The 23031-nt window shown below is 39.5% G+C and overlaps 1 long non-coding RNA gene across 1 annotated transcript in view; it reads right to left on the reverse strand.

Moving 5' to 3' along the window:
- The window catches only part of LOC148044925 (uncharacterized), a 132328-nt gene that overhangs the window by 73425 nt on the left and 35872 nt on the right, over nucleotides 1-23031 (reverse strand). Inside the window, exon 2 of the long non-coding RNA XR_015697142.1 lies at nucleotides 15636-15710. This is a non-coding gene — a long non-coding RNA (uncharacterized LOC148044925). The remainder of the gene's footprint in view (nucleotides 1-15635; nucleotides 15711-23031) is intronic.

The following is a 23031-nucleotide window of genomic DNA, read 5'->3' on the forward strand; positions in this document are numbered from 1 at the left end:
CATGAATGCTCGAAGTGTGCACGCATATGCACGCAGCGCACGCATGCGTCCTTACCTCTTGCAATGCCTCCACGAGCCTCCATGATGCTCCAGCTGCTTGGTGGAGCATCACGCAGGAGCCATATGCGCGGTGCACGTGCATGGAAGCACCGAAGAGCTCAAATACAGGTAAGGAGGACGGGCTGGTGGGCAGGCCCTCCGGACCACCGTACCGAAATGGCAGGCACCGGTACGCCCGTACCCAGGCATACTGCCTGCAACCCACCACTGTGCTAAAGGTATTGTTGCAGGATATAAGCTGTCCAAGTAAAACTGCCTTTTACAATTGACTGAAGGTGATTTTGTCAATGTTGATGGTGTTCAAGGCCCCCACCCCCAGTTATTTTGGGATTGAATCCAAGGTGCCTATTGCAATTGGTACTGTCTTTGCTTTGGTTTGCCATAGCCTGTATATACATGTATATATTTACAGGATTTTGAATTTTGTTATCTTCTCCAGTTCCTTGTCTTCTGTTCTGCTGTCTCCAAGTACTGTCATATCCACTATCCTGACTTTTTTTTCTTTTTATCAATAATTGTTAAGTTTGAGTTGTTATGTGGCAGGTGCCTGTCTGCTTGAATTCTAAAGACCCAGAACAATTTAGCTTCTTCTTTTTCTATTACTTTGTCTATTTTATGGTCCCCACAATTTTTCTTCTTGTTGTTGTTAGTCATGAAGTTGTGTCCAACCCATCGTGACCCCATGGACAATGTTTTTCCAGGCCTTCCTGTCCTCTACCATCCCTTGGAATCCATTTAATGTCACGCCAACTGCTTCAGTGACTCCATCCAGCCATCTCATTCTCTGTCGTTCCCTTCTTCTTTTGCCCTCAATCTTTCCCAGCATCAGGCTCTTCTCCAATGAGTCCTTCCTTCTCATAGGTGACCAAAGTGTTTGAGTTTCATTTTTCAGGATCTGGCCTTCTAAAGAGCAGTCAGGGTTGATCTCCTTTAGGACTGACCACCTTTGATTGCCTTGCAGTCCAAGGGACTTGCAGGAGTCTTCTCCAGCACCATAGTTCAAAGTTCATAGTTCACCAGTTCTTACTTGCAGGCAAATGGTATTTCTTGTACATCTTCCAATGCACCATTGTTGCTACTTTGCATTGCTGTTACTTATAGTCAGTGTATGCAATCTTCTTGCAGCAGCTAACCAGTTGGTCCCCAGTTTCTTCAGCTTCTTTGCAGAGATCTTTAGAAAGATCTTTAGTGAGCTTCTGTTTGGGGCAGTTTTTGTCTGTGCTGCAGGCAATCCCATAACTTTTGCTGTAGCTATTCAGCTTGGAAAGACTTTAATCAAAGCTGCAGGAAAAGGTCCTCACTGCGATACTTATCAGAAAAATGAGGGGCCTGTAGGAAAAAAAATATCAACGAGTTCCATAGCAAAGCAGAGCAAGCTGAAGTAACCTGGTTGCCTCATTTCATGCCAGAATTAATTACAGTCATGTTGCTTTATGAAGCAATATTGAGGAGGTACATTTTCTGGACTTTCATGAAAGCATTAGAAGTTTCACAAGGGGCTGATACTTAGGCCAGTGCCATGCTAAAATGTATTCCAGTCTCCTGGTTTTTCTTTTTGACAAGTAGAAGTGTTATTGTGCTGATTCACTCTTGGAGTTCTTTAGAGTTTCTTTATTTTGCAGCATATCTCATTGATGTGATTGAGGGAAGACACTATATTTCTGGGTATCACATGGCTTTCTAAATCTCAGCCTTCCAGCTGCCCTCCTTCCTGATCTGAAAAAAAATTCATAAGAATCACTACTTTATGATGTCTTTCTTCTGGTTTTAGTTTAGATTCAGGAAGCCAGGGAGGCTATAAACTACTTGTCTGATAAATGACTTCAGAGTGAATGGCAGGACATTTGTGTATACCCAGACCCCAAAAAATCATCCCTCAGATATAACAAATGTCAGAACTCACATTTCAACTAGATAATTTCACCCAACAGTTTTTTATTTGAAAGTAATTTCTTTTCCATTAAATTGAATTAAAATGCTAAAAGGAAGGAAGGATACAGATACTTCCTATATAACTTTTTTTCTAATAGCTCCACAATGACCTTGCTGGATGCTCTCCAAATCCAATGGATGGGATATCATTGACCTTATTATAAGGTCTCATGTGGCCTGCATACAAAGCCTTATTTAAACAGTCTTTTACTTTGCAGTAATGTATAGGAAAGAGAATGATTAGCCGCACAGCTTGCAATTATGGCTGTGAACTTCAGACTGTACAGGTCAGCTTTAAAAAAACCACAGTTCTGGCCACTTTATTTGGGTAGCTATACACACATACACAAGAATGTGTGTTTAATTTACATAATTAAAAAATAACCACTGAGGCTTTACTACAGATTCTCTGTGTGTGAACTAGGAATAATAAAGGAATAGGCTGATGAAGTTGAGTAGATAAAATTGCAGATATTGGTTGGAAGCATATAAGTGCTAATTTGCTAACTCTGCCATTTATTTTATAGGTGATATCAAAGCCCATTTAATAAGTGCAATAAACATAAACTTTGGTGCTTATAATGCTATTCATTAGATTAATACCCAATAGTATTTTCTTTAAAATGCTATTTAGAGTGGAATAAATGACCAAAATATATTTCTCAGATTCACATCCATATACTCCAACTCAGCTTGAAATGCTGAAAGCAATTACAGAGCTAAAATCAATATATTTTTTATTCATTGCATATGTACCAAAACCATTTCTATCATAAAAGGAAGAAAATCAACTCTAACATGAATGTTTAGAGATAGACTGCTGGATCACTTTAGTGAGGAAAAAAAAAATCTACCTGATCTTTCTCTTAAAACTAGAAGTGTTAGGAATTAAATGTTCTGCATAAAAAATAGGTTCTGGATCACTAAAAATCTGGTGGCTGACATGAAAGGATCCCTACCCATTGATGAAATGATGGACACAGTCAAGCAGGTTAAATGACTCATGGAGAGGATGGATCAATAAAAAAGAAGGAGGTAAGCAATTGCAAACTATCTTTCTCTCAAATTTCCTTTCCAGCATTCAGAAATCTGGCCTGCTGCTGCTCTTAGGATATGCATGGATTTAAAGGATGTGGGTAAATAAACTTTAAGGTACCTAACTAGGAAGAACTATGCCTATATGCCCATAGATGAGAGAATTGAGAGAGTTGCTATGTTTATTATAGATGCCCAATTTATTGTAAGGAATTGCTTCCATTATGGGCAAGCAATGACAGCTGGCTTTGGATTCATCCAAAAGATAGGCCAGAGGTGGTTGCTGCAGTAATCTTTCACATGTTTAACAACATTTACTACCTTTATGATCAATTTTTGACTAACCCAGGACTATTCTATCCTCTGTAGTATCTGATATTTCCATAACACCTATTTCTTTTTTAGAAGGATCTTGATACTGAGTTCACAGCAGATTGTAATTTACACAATTGGATTAATGTAGTTGAAGTGGTTCCCACCCTTATGTCATTCAGAAAACTATTGAAAACCTGGTTGTTTTGCCAAGACTTGGAACAGGGTGATATCTTAGAGAAAAAAATGAATAAAACTAGTTCAACAGTAGCACTACTTACCTTAACATTTGATGTATTCAGATAGTGAATGGACAATTGCCTATTATAGATGCTTTTTTGGATTCCTGCATGAGCAGGAATTCTGAGGGCCAGAATTGCTCCTTTCAAATCTACCGTTCTTTCCTGGAAAATTTGTTTATGACATGTTTTTCTGGTAGTTGAGGCTAATGATTTTGTTGAGTCCTTGGTATAACTGAAGAATGGTGAAATATTACAGGCCATCACATGAGTGTTTCTGATAAAATGGAACATTGTTTGCCATTTAGTTCTGAACAATGAATTAGACTGATGACACTTCTGATAGACTGCATATTTCTGTGAACAGTGTAGTAGTGAGGGCAACACAAATGTTATTTTGCTGTCTTCGTTGTATACCCCCTATAATTGGCAAAGCTCCTTTAAATAATGCAGGGTCTAGTATTATCTTTCCCAATATCACTGAAGCCTGCTATAACAAATTTTTAGATCACTAAGAAGATACCATCTTGGTATTATAGTAACAGCTACTGTTGTAATAGTATCCAGTGCCTTACTTGTGAAGTTTGCAGGATACATTTCAACTTTTTCATGTTGGTGGTAGGGTTCATTTATACTGCCTGTTCTGATAATTTTACCCATCATACCAAATTTGAGATAGCCAAAGAGATTTTATCTTTTAGAACTGGAAGTAGAAATTATAGGTAGCCCTTCAACCTCCAGCTGAAATTGTGACTGGGCTTATTCATTAGCTGATAATTGTGGGTTATTAAGTGAATATCCAGGCCAAGAAATTCCGCAAGTGAGATAAGGGCCTGCCTCAGGGGTGAAATGCTACCGGTTCGCATGAACTGGTAGGGACAATTGTTGTTGGTTCCGTGAACCAGTAGTAAAAAAAAAAGCTTCTAAGGATAGTGCAGCTTAGTTGTGAGCTGTGTGATTGTAAGAAGCTTTCCCCACCCCTTTTTAAAGCATTTTTTTTCCTGCTGGTTTGGGCGAATAGGCAGGAAAAAAATGCTTTAAAAAGCATGGAGAAAGCTTCTGATGATCACACAGCTCACAGTTGATCCGCGCGATCCTCTGAAGCTTTTTTTCTGCTTTTAAAAAGCATATCTTTTCTGTCTATTCACCCGAACCGGTAGTAAAAAAAATGCTTTAAAAAGTGAAGAAAAAAAAAAGGTTCCCACAATTGCATGGCAGAGCTGAACCTTTTTAAAAACTTCTTAAAGCATTTTTTTTACTACTGGTTTGGGCGAATAGGTAGTAAAAAGTGCTTTAAAAATTAAAAAAATTGGCCCCACCCATCCAATCACATGATCTCCCACCAAGCCACACCTACCAAGCCATGCCCAGAGTACCAGTGGCAACAAATTTTATATTTCACCACTGGCCTGCCTCCATCTCCATTCACACATTATTACTCACCTCCCAAATTTATGCATTTTGGTCATCTTGCACCCTTCTTTGTGGCTCTGGGGCTGCTTGCCATGCCCTGGAAGCCTCAGCTGCCCAGCTGGGGCAATCTGCCCCAGCAAGTCACAGCAAGCATTTTGCCCACCCATCTACCTTCTCTCCCAGTACCCCACATCAACTGTTTTGGCTTTTGTACCCAGTTGCCATGAGTGACGCAGAAGTGACATGCTCTCTTTCTGGACCCAATTTCTTGAGTGAACATTTTCTACATGTTCAACATTGTACAACAATACATGTTGTTTATAAAGTTGCACTTTTTCTTTCATAAAATTATGCTGATTTCTGAAGACTTTCCAAATAGAATGCATGGCTTTGGAATATTCCTAAGTAACATGCTTTCTCTATAAAATGTATTAATTAATAAAATATACTGTATTTGGCCTATGGGGTCTTTTGGTACACCCTGGTGTGTCTGTGTGTCTGTGTGTATTTCATTATTTAGGTACAGCTAGGAAACCTAGATATTGATTTAATTGTGTCCGGGGAAAAAATACAGAAATGGTCCTATAATTGCATCATAATTCTTTTCTATTTTTTGATTAGACATAAGTAGAAACCCAGCTGTATATGTATGAGTTCTAGGCATTTCCATTTAACTTGAGGAAGTGTCATAGGTGAATGAGTAGACAGGCATATTGTAATGGAGACAGAACAAAAACGTAGTTCAGGAATGGAGCACCAAAACTATTCAAACTGAAGCTGACACTTTTCGCTATAGGCAAAATAAAATGTACTGTATTCTGAAGATAAAGAATACTGAAGATGTTTATCTTTTTTTTTAAAAAAATGCAAAAGTAATTGTTAGGTCACATCTTTTTATTCTAACAATCTTATTATTTTTATGTCTATAGAGAGTGCAGAATTCGGGGCATTTCTGTGCCAACAAAACTATAATGAATAGGTTCTTAGAAATCCCCGCCTCTCTGGCTGCCAGGGGATAAGAGGGGGGGAAAGGCTTGTGTCTGACTTAGTAATTACCAGCCAAAAATGAAGATGAAGTGGTCGTCAGCAAAATTAGTACCCTGACAAAGGACATTTTTGGCAAGATTCTTGGGCTGAGGGTGAGAAAACAAATCACAAAATTTCAAACTTGGGATTAATAGCAGCCTTTGATATATGACTTCTCATCAAAGTACTGGAGTTGGTATGTATAGTATGAAACTGGCAAAAGAAATCTTTCCTAGAGGAGGAGTACTCAGCTTTTTAGAGCAACACACAATACATTCTGTAAGATAAAGTAGAGGTAAAGGTTTTCTTTGCACATATCTGACTCTAGAGGGTGGTGCTCATCTCCGTTTTAAAGCCAAAGAGCCAGCACTGTCCAAAGACATCTCCATGGTCATGTGGCCGGCATGACTAAATGCCGAAAGGGTACAGAACGTTGTTACCTTCCCACCAAAGATTGTTCCTATTTTTCTACTTGCATTTTTACATGTTTTCAAACTGCTAGGTTGACAGAAGCTGGGACAAGTAACAGGAGCTCACTCTGTTACACGTCACTAGGGATTTGAACCATTGAACTTCCGACTTTTCTGATCTACAAGCTCAGCATCTTAGCCATTGAACCACCATGTCCCTTCTGTAAAATAAGGAATAACAATATCACAGAATGTCAGAATTTCAGTGTTGGAAGTCATCTTTCTGAGTTGTTGTTGTTTTTTTGCTCAGAATCACTTCTATAATATGAGATTCAACACAAGGTAGTGTTTCACAAGGGGCAGGAAGGAATCATGATATTGCATAAAATATACAAATTATGTGATGATGTCAGGATATACGTGACAATCCATTCAACACTCCTGCCAGCAAAAGAAAACACACCAATCTTCTGCCCTCCCTTCTCTTCAAGTCAATCTTGTTCTCCTAGGAACTGCCAGGAAAAATGCCTGCAGTTTTCTTGGCAAGACTTCAGAAGTAGTTTGCCATTGAGAGAGTGGGACTGGTCCAAGGTCATCCAGTTGGCTTTGTGCTTAATGTCCGGAGTAAACTTCTCCATGCTGCACATCAGGGAACATATGTGTCTGTTGTTCAGAGATGGCTGCATATCTGCTGCATTTAAACATCTGTGAATGTTCATTCTGACTAGGGGACACTCAAACAGCAAAGCACAGAACAGGAAGTTGTATCAACCAATCAGCATTCAGGATGTACATTTCTGCACAATGTGCAGTTGAGATTTGGGAGGTGTTTGCATTACCCCATCTGTGGCCATCTGCAGTCTACGCTTATCCATTGACCCCTTCACAGCATACTGTAGATGTTCTGACCTAGGCTTCCCCAAAAAGCCTGAGGCACAGTCCTGGTGCGGGCAAAAACCCTTTTATTAAACAAATGTGAATTCCTCTCATTCACATTCCACAAGGCCTGGCAAACAGTCTTTCAAAAGAATATTTATGACTACGGACCTTATCTATCTTGGAAAACTACCATGTAAATATTTTCCAAATGAGGTGCTCTGCAAGAAAAGACTAGGCACAGAGTCTCTGAAATTCACGGACAGATCTTCACACTCCTGAAATGAATCTAACAACCAAATGAATATTGTTTCCTGCAAAAGCCCACTCCCCTTTGGCTTTTATTTCCTATGGGAGGGGCCAATCACCTTTCACCTGTGACTTTACTCCCAAGTCTACCCTGATTTCTGAGTTATTCTTTTCTTCTGGCAGCTCTGGGCATGGAAACAGCTGTTTTTCTGTCTCACTGCTGTCTAGCTCCATAGGCACCTGATAGGCACCTGATCACTAACAGATGGCCTCAGCCCCCTCTCTGCCTCTGACTCAGAGCCCCATCCAAGCCCTCCCCAGCCTCCAGGACTGGCCCATGTTCTTTCTCAATTTCCTCACTGTCTGACTCTGCTGCCAGCTCCATTGGCTACTGGTGGACCACAACAGTAGGTATACAGTGACACCTAAGCACAGTTACGGACAATTCTAAATCAAGCTTAAGTTATGACCAGAACTTCAGGCCACCCAGTTTCTAGCCTGATGCCTTAACCTCTATATCAAAGTCATTTTAAAATGACTTAGATTTGCTACTTAGCAGTTGCTTTGTTAAAAAGATGTACATCATGGGGGTAAACAGACAACATGATTTGCCTTTACAAAGCATTCTGTATGATCTTAAATTGCTTTAAGACTGTTCCAGGAAGAAGTTGCCCTCAACTTCCACTAGGGCAACAGAATAACAGCATTGGAAGGGACATTGGAGGTCTTCTAGTCCAACCCCTTGCTCAGGCAGGAAGAAAACCCCCCAAAAAGTTCTTTGTTTTGCTTCCTTCTTAGAAAAAGAAACTTGAAAAGGCAGCTCAGAAGGTCTGCTTTGTTCAAACCTTTGTCACATTTACATATTTCTCCCAAGATTTGCAAGATCCTATTTTCTGTGTGCAAGAATGGAGACACATTTTCTTATGTGAACTCCCATTTTCAAGAAACAAGTTACCAATAAAAATTAATAAACCCTCAGTATTGGCATTTTTAAAATTTCTTTCCACCACCAATCTAGAAGCAATCAAAAAAAAAAAGAAAGAAAGAAAGAAAGGACAAAAAAGGGGGTATGTCATAGGTCCCCATCATATTGCTTTTTGTGGGTCTAGATAGAAATTCAGTGCCCTAAGGTTGCATTCCAGACATCAGAACTAGTTTCTGTAATGAGATCTTTATTTTGCAAATATCAATATGTATAGTTGCTTAGGTTTTTACAACATGCTATATATAAAACATTATCACATCTGTTCTTTTTTGCTTTGAATTGCCTGTATGGCAGTTCACCTGGCTATCTCAAAGTGTATCTCCTTTATTTTATTACACTGAGCATTATGACTGCATGGTATATTGAATAGTGGCCCACTCTCCCTGACCTTATGTAGTAACACAGTTTTCCAGTCCTGCAATAAATCAACAAAATAAAGAAAACAAGAGTTTTCTTTTAAGCTGTGCAAACTACCTTTCTGATATGGGTACAGCAAATGTACTCTCTAACTGCCGCTGTAGTGTTTGCAGATGTATTTGTCCATTTTAGCTTAAGATTTTATGATATGGTGAATAATATACTGTTATGGGTTGTGAAGAAAGGTAACCCTGAAAGCCAGTCTATAAAACTGAAATAAATAACATTCAAAGTGAAGAGGGACAGAAACCATGGAGAATCTAGCAAAGAATTGCAGTCCAAATAACTTTTGGAATAATGTTTATGTATTATGGGCACACAAGTCATTTCATTGTTCATGTAATTTTTTTTTTTAAATGGTAGCCACCACGTTGGTCCATGGAATAAATTGTGATGTGGAAATGTTTAGAATAAATGCAACAGTGGACCTAAATCCTCCCTTCTATGGCTAAAATAATTTTTTAATGTTTCAGTGACTTTACACAGAAATAAACCCTATTGAACTCCATGGGAATTATTTCCAATTAAACATTCTTGAAATCACACTGTATAAGGATCAGAAGTACAAACACTGGTGAGGTACTACTAGTCAGCAACCTGAGGAACATTTATCTCCCCACAATTGCCCCAGAGTATGGATTCAAAGGAATTGTACCACAGAACCTGCTGGAAATATATTTGGGGATTTTGCTGCAACAGATTCATACTTGGAAAAAATGAGTCTGCAGTTATGAGTAGAAAAACTGGGAGGAAGCATCTGATATTTAAAGAGTACTAGATCTATGATCCACTGGATCATTCTTTGAGAGATAGGTAGTGCAGTCTGGTGTGACCCGAATAATCATATACCTTTCCCACCCAATTCTTATACTTCCCTCATCCTTACCACTTCCCAGTGATGTTTGGTATCATCTCTGGACTATGACATCCTCCTCTCTCTTTCCATGCAAGATAATTATGGTCGGCCATCCAGGTTTTTTAATGGGATGCTGGACATTCCCATCATCATCTCAGCAGAGCATCTTTATCACGTGGTCACAAGGATGCTTCATCCGCCAGAAATTCAGGAATAAAATTGTCCTAAACATGATCAAAATTTCAGTTTCACAAGAGTAATGGATCCTGGATTGTATATGCATTCTTTAAATTATAAGTTTTGATTTACCTCAATTCAAAAATTGTTCTGGTATGAGTTAAGTAAAGAGTAGAGAAAGACAAGAGTGATGGATCCTGGATTGTACTAAAAGTGCTTTTTTTCATGAGGCAACTGGACTTTCTTTTTCTCCCTTTCTTCTTTGAAGACATTTCACTTCTCATCCAAGAAGCTTCTTCAGCTCTGACTGGATAGAATGGGGAATGGAAGGATTTATACTCCTTGCAGACAGCTGGGCATTTGCATTCTTTTAGAGAGTCATTGTGGTCACTTGGAAGTTTATCTGTGTCCTCAGAGTCCCCTGAATAGTGCAAATGGTGGTGCCTTCTTGGCTGCAGGATGTTTTCCACCATGTGTCCCTTCAGTTTGAAGAGAGGCACAGGCTGTTGAGGATGAGTCTGTGTTGCCTGTATCTTTGGGACCACCTTTGGGACAACCATGACCTGGATGACTGAGAATCTCCATAGACTTTTTAGCTATGCACTTTGGGATTAACACTCTTCAAAGTATGAATGGATTTCCAAAAAAACTGCAGACTACAGGAACCATTTGCACTTCAGTGTGAGATGCAGACAAGACAAAGTCATCCCTTAACAGCCTGTGGTTGACATCAACTAAGGGCAGAAAACATTCTGCAGCCAAGAAGGCTCTACAGCCATTTGTACTTTTCAGGTGACTCTGAGGACACAAATTAAGTTCCAAGTGGCCTCAACGATTCTCTAAAGGAATAAAAATGACCAGCTGCAAGAAATATAAATCCTTCCATTCCCCACAATCCAGTCAGAACTGAAGGAAGGGATCCAGTCAGAACAGAATTGGCAAGGAAGTCCAATTGCCTCCTTAAAAAGCACCTTTGGAACATCCATGGTCTCCTTAAAAAGGACCTTTGGGACATCCATGGTCTGGATGACTGAGAATCTCTATAGACTGGATCCTGGATTGTATTTGCATTCTTGAAATTATCAGGTTTGATTTGAATTGAATTGTTCTGGTATAATGCCCTGTTTGAGTTAACTAAAGGGTAGAGAAAGAGCCAGGAAAGTTTAGGAGTATATTGATTAAGTACTTAGGACTTTTTAAGAATTTTAAAGAGGACATTATAGTTTCTAACAATCTTTAAAAAACATGTGAACCGTATTTTGGACCTGAGCTGGTAAATATTCTTACAAATTTTAATTAAACATTGGAACATAATCTAGCTGCAATATGTCCCAAAAGCAAACCAATAAAATAGAGTGGCTATATCCTTATCTATTAATTCCTTGTAAGGCACCATATTGCCCTGAAGAGAGGGTATAAGGAGCAAATTAAGCTTGATCTCAAGAAAACAAGCAGAGGGGGAAGAAATATAAAAAGATGATGGGATCAGCAAAGTATAGGCAAATCCAGCCAGAGTATTTATCCTTCTAAAATAGCATAATTTTTGCTGCATGCCCTTGGTTATGTCTCAAATCTTTTACAACTTGCAAACCTGAGGACAGAAATAATTTAATTATTATTTTCGTAACATATTTTGTCTTAGCTTACAAAACCAGAACTACTTAAATTTGGATGACCACTTGATGGCAGCAAAGTGATACAGAAAACCCGGACTCTTTCCTTCCTTCTAGTGGCCATCTGGATTTTTGCAGAACAGAATAGCTAGCCATAGTTAGAAGCCATATGCCTAGAGAGAAGATCAGTAAAATCCTTTTGGGAAATATATAGACACTCATCCTCTCCTTTTCATAGCATAGAATTCCTGCCTTGGATTCAGTCTGAAAACTACTGCTTGGCTCTCATAATAGCCATATTTCACATGAGCAGCTCCAAACTCCTCACCCATTCTTTTTAAAACCGTATCATGGAGAGCCAGTTTGGTCCAGTAGTCAAGGCAACAAGCTAGAAACCAGAGGTGGGTTCCAACCGGTTCAGACCGGTTTGGCCGAGTACGCAGTAACTCGGCCTGCCACACCCCCGAACCAGTTCTCTCAGCAATGGCAAAGCATTTTTATAGTACTGCGCATGAGTGCATAATGCGCATCAAGCGTGTGCATGAAGCACATCCATGAGCAAACCGGCAGTAGCAGCAGCTGGAACGCACCGCTGCTAGAAACCAGGAAACTTGGTATTTTAGTCCTACTTTATACCTCAAATCCAGTTGGATTATTTTGAGCCAGAGACTCTCTGTCAGTCTGAATTGTTTCAGAGCATTGTTATGGCGGGGGAGGCCACTTCATGTAGCCTGGTAAGAAAATTTCAGCACGTCCTTCTGGACTATAAGGTAAACTGCTAGAATCCTTTGGAAAACAATGATAATAGCTCTAGAGACGAGAACTCTTTACGAGGTTCAGATTACACAGTCTAGTTTACATTCTGAGTGGAATCATTTACTATTTTAAATATTTTCTACAGGAAAGCTAATATCTTATCGCTGATCATAATATCTGGATTTTTAGAACAGTAGATTTGTCATGATTCTCTTCTCCAGATCACACCTTTCCTCTGGAGGATCTCTCTGAAAACTCTCTGACCTATCAGATCTCCCTGAGATCTATATTTAAATTTAACAGTTTTCTGCCACTTGTAGTAGCATGTATTGCTCTTTTCTTATTTATTTTCTTTAGTTTTGACTTATTTCTATTCTGCTCTGTACATTGTTATATAATCTGATTTGGATCTGGTTAGTAATTGAATGGGAAAACACCAGGTTATTTAGTAGACTTGGAAGTTAAAAACAAATCCAAAAGAACACAAAAATAAGCCACTTCTATTTATTTCTCAAGGAAATGGTGTGGGTTTGGGTTTTAATTTAAGGGAGATTTACCTTAATTTAATATTGAATTTATCCTGTGTTAATTAAATTGTGCTTCATTCCACGGGATCATTTCTTTTGTAGAAAATGCAGCATTTAATATTTTATAACTAAATAAACAACACCTTTATGATCAATCAGATATTCTCTTTGCACTAAATTAGATGTTCTCACTAGCTTTGGGAAAAAATCCTCCTGTGCAGATTAGACCAAACATGACCTTGCACATTTACAGAAATGGAATTACAGAGATGACTTTTGGGGGCTAGATGTAAGGTCAGAGAAAGTCTAATAATTGGATTAGTATTAGGCATCCCAAGCCCCTGAGCCAAATTGGGTTACGTGCCTCTGATCTATTCATAAATGTTTATTTTTTTATATCACATATTTGTGGGGTTCTTTTACAAAGGCTGATATAGCTTTGGTTTGGTGGTGAAGGGATCCTTCATGCCTTCAAGCCACTCTTTGACCACAGTTTGACCTGGATAAGTGCCTGCAGTTTTCTTGGCAAGATTTGTGAAAGTAATTTGCCATTGCTTCTTCATAGGTTAAGAGAGAGAAAGAGAGGGAATCAGGGAATCCAAGGTAACCCAAATGGCTTTGTGCCTAAAACAGGAGTCGAACTCATAGTGTTCCAGTTTCTAGCCCAGCACCTTTAATCAAGACATCAAACTGGTTCTCTTTCATTCATTAAAGATGTCAAATTTATCTATGTAATAGGTAGGCAAATTACTGTAGCTAGCCTAGAGCTGTGCATATTGGTTTGCCCTTCTTTTTGTATACATACCTGGATATCTATAGTTGAATAAGACAATAATCAATACCTTTGCAAATATAATAAATAGGCATTACATTCAGAAGCTGCCTGGAACAGGCAAATATTGTAGGAAGGCTACATGCTATCCCATGGCGTCTTCCTACAATGTCTGCCTGTTCAAGGCAGCATCTGAATGTAGTACCTATTTATTAAAGGGCTCATGTCCTCTTTCATTTACTATGTGCACCCAACCTATACACATCCATGCACACATAGTTGAATGGTGGGTAAAAACATTTATAAAACAGTAATTTTTGACTTACGGAATTAAGAGGAAGATTTAAGCTAAAATTAGAAAAATCAATAAAGTAATATAATGTAATATATTTTCTTCATCTGATCCCGCAGTTTCATTTTGCTTTGCTGCATGTTTGCAATAAACGCAACGTACGAACCATCAATCTGGGATCAGCAAGCATTCCCTCTCTATTATCTGTAAGCTGCCATTTATTTAGATTTCTTCTAGCAGCTCCCTCCCTCAAAAACAAATGGCCTGTTTTGTTAAGTCAGGGCCATGGGTGTTTCCTTCAACTTATCACACCGAGAACTGCTCTTGGGCTGTTTTCTAAGAAAACTAGCATAAGCTCCTTATCAGAAAATATTACGTTTCCCCCCAAAGGTAAAATGTTCTGTCAGTTTGTTCAGGCCATGTGAAATTCTTCTTCACTGTGACAGGTCACCACATAGGAACTGATGGCACACAATGGCTGCTTCAAATGAAATCTAGTGCCCTCAGCTATTGATGACTGCAGGAACAGACAATTGTTTCTGTCACTGCTCTGATGTGCCTTGCAAATCTCTCTCCAATCTCCGCCTCCTCCTTATTATGGATATGTCAACAGCCCTTACGAATAGAGGCATTAAGTTCTACTTGGCACAATTTAAGGCCTTTAAAGTAGGATGGACAAACATTATTAATATTACATAATGAAACGGAAACAATTATAACTATACTATGTCACTACCACCAACAATAATGAATTACAATGTCAACTATATAATTAAAAATAGTCCTACTGTCATGATTTTTTTTAAAAAAAAACCTAAATGTAGGGGTTAAGCTAATAAAAAGATCCAGTTTGTATTATTGTGGAATTAATTCAGTCCTTAAGCTTATCATTAAATTTAGTCCACAGAGAAATACTTTTCAAAAACAGATAAGAGACTCATCTTAAATCCATTCCCTAATATCAGGACTAAAACTTTCTCTCCATTTATGTAAGATTATCCTTTTTTTTTTTTTTTTTGGCTTCAGGCTCAGAAGATTGGAAGCTTTTCATAAAATGACAAATTCCATACTTTAGCACCAATTTAATATTATGTTTCCATCTTTTACTCTTACTTTTTTTTCCAAAATTTATTTGTATGCTATGATTTGAAACCAAAAGGGAACTATGGCTGGGCAAGACCAAATCATAGGAGTTAAAGAGGGCTGAAATGTCTTATAATGCTAACAATAAAACAACTGCTTACCTTTGAAAAATATTCTTTTAAAAGGGTATATAATAATATTTCCTGACATTCCTTAAATCATAGGCAGTACATTTTACTCATTTAAATATCTAGACCCCCTTGTTTTTGAAGATCAGACATTCCAGGTCTTATTTGCATAGTTCAGGTGTAGCCTTCATTGTGTATATTTCTTAAATTCCATATGAAATTGCATGCTTGGTTTCATTCTAAAACATGTGGGTCATGCTGTTTTGTGTTGTCAATGCATGTTTCACCTATCTATAATATATTGCCAAACAGATGCAAGTAAAAAAATATTTAAAAGATAATCTCTCCAAATCTCTAAAAGAACTATTATATTATAGGCAAGATGGTTGGCATATAACTCTAACAAGCAAATAAATAATTCCAATGATTTAAAGTATTTATCCTGGCTAGGTATTGACATAAATTGGAACTACTTACCTAGTAATGTTCAAATATGTCTAACGGCTTTCAGACCTGGAAAGAAGATGTAAAATGTGTTGCTGTCCATGGACTCTATGGCGTAGGAAACAGACAAACAAATCAAAAAGCAGGAAAATGAGTTAATAATTTTTGCTAATCCAATGATGTTTTTCATTGCTAACAGTCTTTAAACACCCCAAACCACACATATATAGTATACTTGGGCGTCACTCAATGCAGTACAGAGAAGTCTAATTGATTATATTATAATATAATCATTATTATAATATAATATATTGGCATAAAGAATTGAAAGAGCTCAATTACAACAGCAAAGACCTGGGCAGGGATTGATTGTGGAACTGATCATGAATTTTTCAAAAGTGAGTTTCAGGTGGAGCTAAAATGGAAGAAGAAAAACCAACCAATTTCATTAACACAATACCAAATCTATATCCACTCCGTTCAAGGAAAACAGAAAAATGGCTTTAAAGTCCTACACCTCAGTGATTGGGACCCAGAAGAACCATGGAATGAAATAAAAGAAGTTGCTAACAATGCATTTTAAAAGAAACTGCAAGAATGTGAATGTGAAGAAACAGAAGAAAGCAAACTGAATGTCAGAAACTGCCAAAGCCAAGTATGAGAAAAATCGAAAGAATTTAACAAAAAGTTTCAGAGAGCTGTTAGAAGAGACAAGGAACATTATTACAACAATGTCTGCAAACACGCTGAAAATGGAAAGAGACATGGACAACAAGAAAAAGCTTCCAAAAATCTCTGAACTGGGAAGAAGGTTCCAACTTAAATTGGTATGCTAAGGGACACCAATGGACAGATAAAAAAATGATTAAAAAAAGTTCAACAAAAAAGATCAACAAAAATGGATAACTATACTGAAATACTCTACTGTAGAGACGTCACAATCCCAGATATTCCTATTTAACAAGACTTTCTATTTCTAGGAAATGTTGGAGCAGTATTACCAAATTGGAAAGCTACAGGAATTGATGCAATAACTACAGAAATATAGCAAACAGCAGAAGACCCAGTAAAGGATCTATCCAAGCAACACAAGCAAATCTAGGAAATCATAGTGGCCAGTTGTACAATATCCCCAATTTCACATGCAAACAAAATAACCTTAGGTTCATCCAACACACATTGGAGCCCTATATGGAAAGGGAGATGCCAAATATTCAGACTGGCTTTTCCAAGCCTGAGACATTTATTGCTGAAGATGCAGGATAATTGAGCAAGCCAAAGAGTACAAAAAAGAAGTCAACATATGCTTCATTAATTATAGAAAAGCTTTTTATTGTGTTGATCATGCCAAGCTATGGACCGTGCTCAGAAAAATGGAACTCCCAGAATATCCATTGTATTTATGTTAAAATTGTACTTAAATCAGGAAACCACAGTACAGACAGAAGATAGCAAAACAGATTGGCTCCAGTTTGACAAACAAATGAGACAAGGCTGCATACTGTCTCCATATTTATTCAACCTGTATGCTGAATATATATTAAGGGAAGCTGGATTGGAAGATGGGCATGTTTTAAAATTGGAGTAAGAAACGCCAATAACAATAAAGCTATGCTGAGGAAATATAAAGAATCTGCAAAGAAATATAAAGAATCTGCAAAGTCTGCTACTGGAGTCTAATATCAAAGAGCATAATGAAAATTTGAGACTAGAATTAAATATAAAGACCACCAAACTTCTTTGACAACAGCTACAGTCACCAGCCTTAGAATTGATAATCAATATATCAAAATGGTAAACAGATTCTAATTTTTAGCATCAACTATCAACCATAAAGAAATGTACCACAGAAAATAGAGGCTTCTTTGTCTTTGAGCAACCTATTAATCACTTTTTTTAGTTGTTAGACATGGTGGAGGCCACAGTATTTTTGTAGCTCCCTTAATCTCAAAACTACCCAATTCTGGTTCTGGTTTTAATATTTAATAGTAATATTTAATAAAATTCTGCTTTCCAAGAAACCTGGAAACTGTTACATAAGAAAGGTGGTGGTAGAACAGATGCAGCAATAGATAACACAATTCCTTCCTTTCTAATTCTGAATTATTTCCCCCATATATTGTGGAAAAATAACATTTTCTTTTATAATATGTCTACAAAGTTCTGATAGTAATAAATGTGCACGTAATTAATGCATTTATTCTCTTATTAGCTGCCATTACATACAAATTTAATAATGAAAATAAGGCTTCCTAAATGCTATAAGGAAGACATTACAAAAACAACTTCTGGTTGCTAATGAAGATTCTGATACCTGGTATTATATTGATATTGCAAGCTGCATGTGCGAGCAAAGCACATGTGCAGAAGTCTGTGTGCATGCATGGAAGATGTGTGAGCCAAGGGAGTGTGCGTGCATGCGTGCCCGCTCACATTTTTGGTGTGCAGTGAATGGGTGATTAAATTATGTGAAACCTGCCTCTGTTGTACGCTATATCTCATAGGATACTATTTCAAATCTTAGTGGTAAGCAAAAATATTTCAAGAACATGAGTAAGGCAGTTGTATGCATATTTACTTGCAAACAAGTGTGTTCATTAGAACTTTCTTTCTAATAACAAAATTGGTATGCTTGTATCCTCCATATGTTTTGTACCTCAACAGCCCCAGCAGTATAGCATTGCCACTAATTGTGGCAATGGGATCTGAAGTATAGTATTTAAAATTATACACAAGTTTTTTAATTTGATTTTCTAAATAGACTGCAATAACCTCCACCCTAACAGGTTTTTCTCTGTAATAATTTTTGAGGACATTTTATCAGGTTAAATCCAAACAGCATTCTCTGCTAAATTTTTCAAAACAGTAAGAGTACTCTGATTTTGGTTCAATTAGCTTTTGTAAATTAACAGCTTTTATTTCTGTCCTTCATATATTGATTTGTTGTAACGCTGTTCTGTCTTGTTAATGCCTTGTTCTATTTAGAATGTATTCTTTTCAGGAAGTTATTTTAACTTTCTCTAAATCTGATTCTCAAACAAAGGATGTGGCATACAAATAAGAATCAATACAATATTTATGACATTTTTGTGGCCCCATTTATTTCAAATTTTTGAAATTTTTCTAAGAGGTTAATTATTTTATTTGTATAGGCCACTTTGCAGGATTCCATTAAGGCCAAACAGCAGTTTATAAATCTTATTAAATTAGTAAACTGGTTAATTTTCTGTTGACAAGTGTGAATGTTGTGAAACTAATGGACTTACTTCATAACTGAAGAAGCAATTTAAGACTTGTTCAGAAAAAAAGTCAAAATGGACAAGCTAAATAAATTATGTCTTTCTATCTATCTCTATCTATCATCTATATCAGGGGTGTCAAACTGGTGGCCCATGGGCTGAATGTGTCATGTATTCTGTAAAGGCAAAAAATGTCACAATATATCACAATACATCACATGACATAATTGAGTTTGACACCTGGGATACCTCTCCCTCTCCCTACCTACCTACCTACCTACCTACCTACCTACCTACCTACCTATCTATCTATCTATCTATCTATCTATCTATCTATCTTTTATGTATCACAGGTGTGTCAAACTTGCAGTGTCATGGGATATTTTGGGACTCCCCCCCCCCCTTTGCTAAACCGGATGTGACCAATGCATGATGCATCCAGCCCATGGGCTGCGAGTTTGACAGCCCTGATCTACCATCATGAAGTTGGACCTTGCGGGTCAAGTGGGCTTGTTGTTAACGTACCTGCCTCCCAACAACGTGACAACAGCCCTCCCCTCGCTTCTTGAGTCAGTAGCTGAGCTGGCAGTTGAGTTCCCCAGACTTATGATACTGGGGGACTTCAATCTGCCTTCGCTCAGTGAACACTCTGATGAAGCACAGGAGTTCATGGCTTCCATGACAGCCATGGGCTTGACTCAAGTAATTCGGGGCCCGACTCACTCAGCAGGTCACACACTCGACCTCGTATTTCTCTCGGAGCAGTGGAGTTGTGATCTTGGTTTAAGAGGTAGTGAGACCTTGCCCCTGTCATGGTCGGACCACTTCCTACTAAGGCTCGACTTTCGGAGACCAATCCCCCGCTGTAGGGAGGAGGAGCCGATTAGGTGGTTCCACCCCAGGCGTCTTATGGATCCTCAGGGTTTCCAGACGGCGCTTGATGTTGTGCCTGATACTCTCGCCCACAGTCCGGTGGAGACCTTAATTGCTGCTTGGAACTCAGCAGCATCTGAGGCTCTCCACCAGATTGCGTCTTTACGGCCGATCCGAGGCAATGGATCCAGGAGGGCTCCTTGGTTCACTGAGGACCTCTGGGAAATGAAGCGCCGAAAGAGATGCCTAGAGCGCTGCTGGAAGTCCAGTAAATCCGAGTCAGACTGAGCACTATTAAAAGCTTGCATCGGAGCATACCTTCTGGCAATCCGGACAGCTAAGAACACCTACATTGCCGCTCTGATTGCGTCCGCTGAGTTGCGCCCAGCTGCCTTGTTTAGGGTAACCCGCTCCCTCCTGAATGGGAGGGCTGCAGATAATCCCTTACGAGGTAGAGCGGAGGAGTTTGTCCAGTTCCTCGCGGACAAAGTTGCTCAGCTTCGGACAGACCTGGACTCCAATTGAGCAGAGCCAGCCGAGGTACCGGGGGAGGGTCTTGAGCGACATCTCTGGATTGATTTTCAACTTGTTACTCCTGATGAAGTGGACAAGGCCATGGGAGCGGTGAGTGCCTCAACGTGTGCACTGGACCCGTGCCCCTCCTGGCTGGTCGTGAACAGCAAGGAGGTGACGCGGGGCTAGATCCAGGCGATAGTGAACGCCTCCCTTCGGGAGGGCTTCTTTCCCCTGCCATTGAAGGTAGCAGTGGTGAGATCTCTCCTGAAGAAGCCATCTCTAGATCCAGCCATTTTGAATAACTACCGTCCAGTCTCCAACCTTCCCTTCATTGGGAAGGTTGTTGAGAAAGTGGTGGCCTTTCAGCTCCGATGGTCCTTGGATGAAGACAATTATCTGGATCCCTTTCAGTCTGGATTCAGGCCTGGCTACTGCATGGAAACTGCTTTGGTCGCACTGACTGATGATCTCTGGAGAGCCAGGGATGGAGGTCATGCCTCTGTCCTAGTGCTTCTTGACCTCTCAGCGGCCTTCGATACCATCGACCATGGTATCCTTCTGCGGCGGTTACGGGAGGTGGGGGTGGGAGGCACCATTCTTCGGTGGTTCTCCTCCTACCTCTCGGACAGGTCGTAGTCGGTGTTGGTTGGGAGGCAGAGGTCGACCCCTAGGCCCCTGAAATATGGGGTTCCGCAGGGTTCAGTCCTGTCCCCCCCTCCTGTTTAACATCTACATGAAGCCATTGGGAGGGGTCATTTGGCGGCATGGGATAAAATACCACCAGTATGCGAATGATACCCAGTTGTATCTGTCCGCCCCGTGCCAACTCAGTGAAGCAGTTGACGTGATGTGCCAGTGCCTGGAGGCTGTCAGGGTCTCGATGGGGGTAAACAAGCTTGCACTCAATCCAGACAGGACCGAGTGGTTGCTGTGTTTCCCTCCCCAAAATTGGCTAAGCATTCCATCACTCAGGCTGGGGGGGTGAAATTTTACGCCCCTCAGACAGGGTTTGCAATTTGGGAGTCCTCCTGGACCCACAGCTGACCTTAGAACATCATTTGTTGGCTGTGACCAGGGGGGCATTTGCCCAGGTTCGCCTGGTGCACCAATTGCGTCCCTACCTGAACCGGGAGGCACTCGCAACAGTCACTCATGCCCTTGTGACCTCAAGACTGGACTACTGCAATGCGCTCTACATGGGGCAGCCCTTGAAAAGCATTCGGAGACTTCAGCTCGTCCAGAATGCAGCTGCACGACCGATTATGGGTGCACCTTGGTACATCCACGTTACACCTATCCTCCGCGAGCTGCACTGGTTACCAATTGGTCTCCAGATACGCTTCAAGGTGCTATTTGTCACTTATAAAGCCCTTCATGGTATTTGACCTGGGTACTTGAGAGACCGCCTGCTGCCAATTACCTCCCAAAGGCCCATCAGATCCCACAGATTAGGCCTCCTCCGGCTTCCCTCTACTGGCCAATGTCATCTGGCTACTACCCGGGGGAGAGCCTTCTCTGTGGCTGCTCCGGCCCTTTGGAACGAGCTCCCTGCAGAGATTCGGACCCTCACCTCTCTCCAGGCTTTCAGAAAAGCTGTTAAAACCTGGCTGTGTTGGCAGGCCTGGGGTTGATGAGTTCCCTTCCCCTCTCGAATCGTGTGACTGTTGGTTGTCTTTTTAATTCCCCTGTACCTTTTCTGTTGTAGTTTCTTTGTGTTTACCTCCCCCTCCTTTGGGTTTGTGAGCCGCCCTGAGTCCCTCAGGGAATAGGGCGGCATATAAATAAAATAAACCTCAAACCTCAAACCTCATCTATTTATCTCTATCTTACAACACAGCTACCAGAAATAATATTTCATGAATATGGGCTATTTAAAACTAGTTTGAATGGCTGACCCCCACTAGTTTTTCCTTATATGCATTTCACAGTTGCTCTTCATAATTAGTTTGTAGTCTTAAGGCTACATAAACCATTGTCTCCAACATGTATTTTGTTTTTATTCAGAAGCCCGAAGACAGAATAAACATTGCTGTGATGCCAATGGTGTGATGCTAAAGAATGAAAATGAGGATGGCTTGTTGATATACCAAGAAGAATGCAGATGATTTAGAAACATGTGATGCTCACTTTACTTAAGCATAATTCCTAAATCACGCACTACATTTTTGGTAGTACATTTATCTGGTGCTTAAAGCCACACAGAATATGATCAATACGAAGGCAGTTAGATTTTAGCAAAATACAGTGTTTAGTTTGTACTTAAGTGTGTAACACTTTTTCATAGTTTGTCAGATTTTCAAACAGTGCAAGAATCGTGCTCTTGTTCTTTCCTGCTTTGGATAGAGTTGATTGTCAGGGATTGAGACAGGAGATTCTTTGGCAATAATACATTCATTTAAGGTCATAAAAAAACTTAGCTTCTAGGCCAGGAGAAACAGTTAAATGCAACTCACAAATCGTCATTAAAAAATGGTTTGGAAGTCCCTCAAGAACAAGAAGTCCTCTACTCTTGAAACTCATTTTCGTCCTGTCAAAATTCAGTAGTAAAATTCTAAATTCTGTCAATATGATTATTTGTAAATAGCAGGAAATAAAATGGGTGCTTTAAACATTAAACAGCCCAGCGATTCCATATAATATCTCTAGTCAAGCCAAGATTTAATCCTATCCCATCAGTAGTTTGATCACCACACCACTTGCCGCTTCTAGGACTGTAATATAATAAAGCCAAACCAAATACCACCCGATTGCAAAAATGTTGCCCACTCTTGCTGATCCACTATACGTACTGCACTGTATCC

This window comes from Thamnophis sirtalis, unplaced genomic scaffold (assembly GCF_051295495.1).
Source record: "Thamnophis sirtalis isolate CommonGarterSnake01/CBP01778 unplaced genomic scaffold, rThaSir2_p1.2 scaffold_6, whole genome shotgun sequence".
Taxonomy (NCBI): Eukaryota; Metazoa; Chordata; class Lepidosauria; order Squamata; family Natricidae; genus Thamnophis; species Thamnophis sirtalis.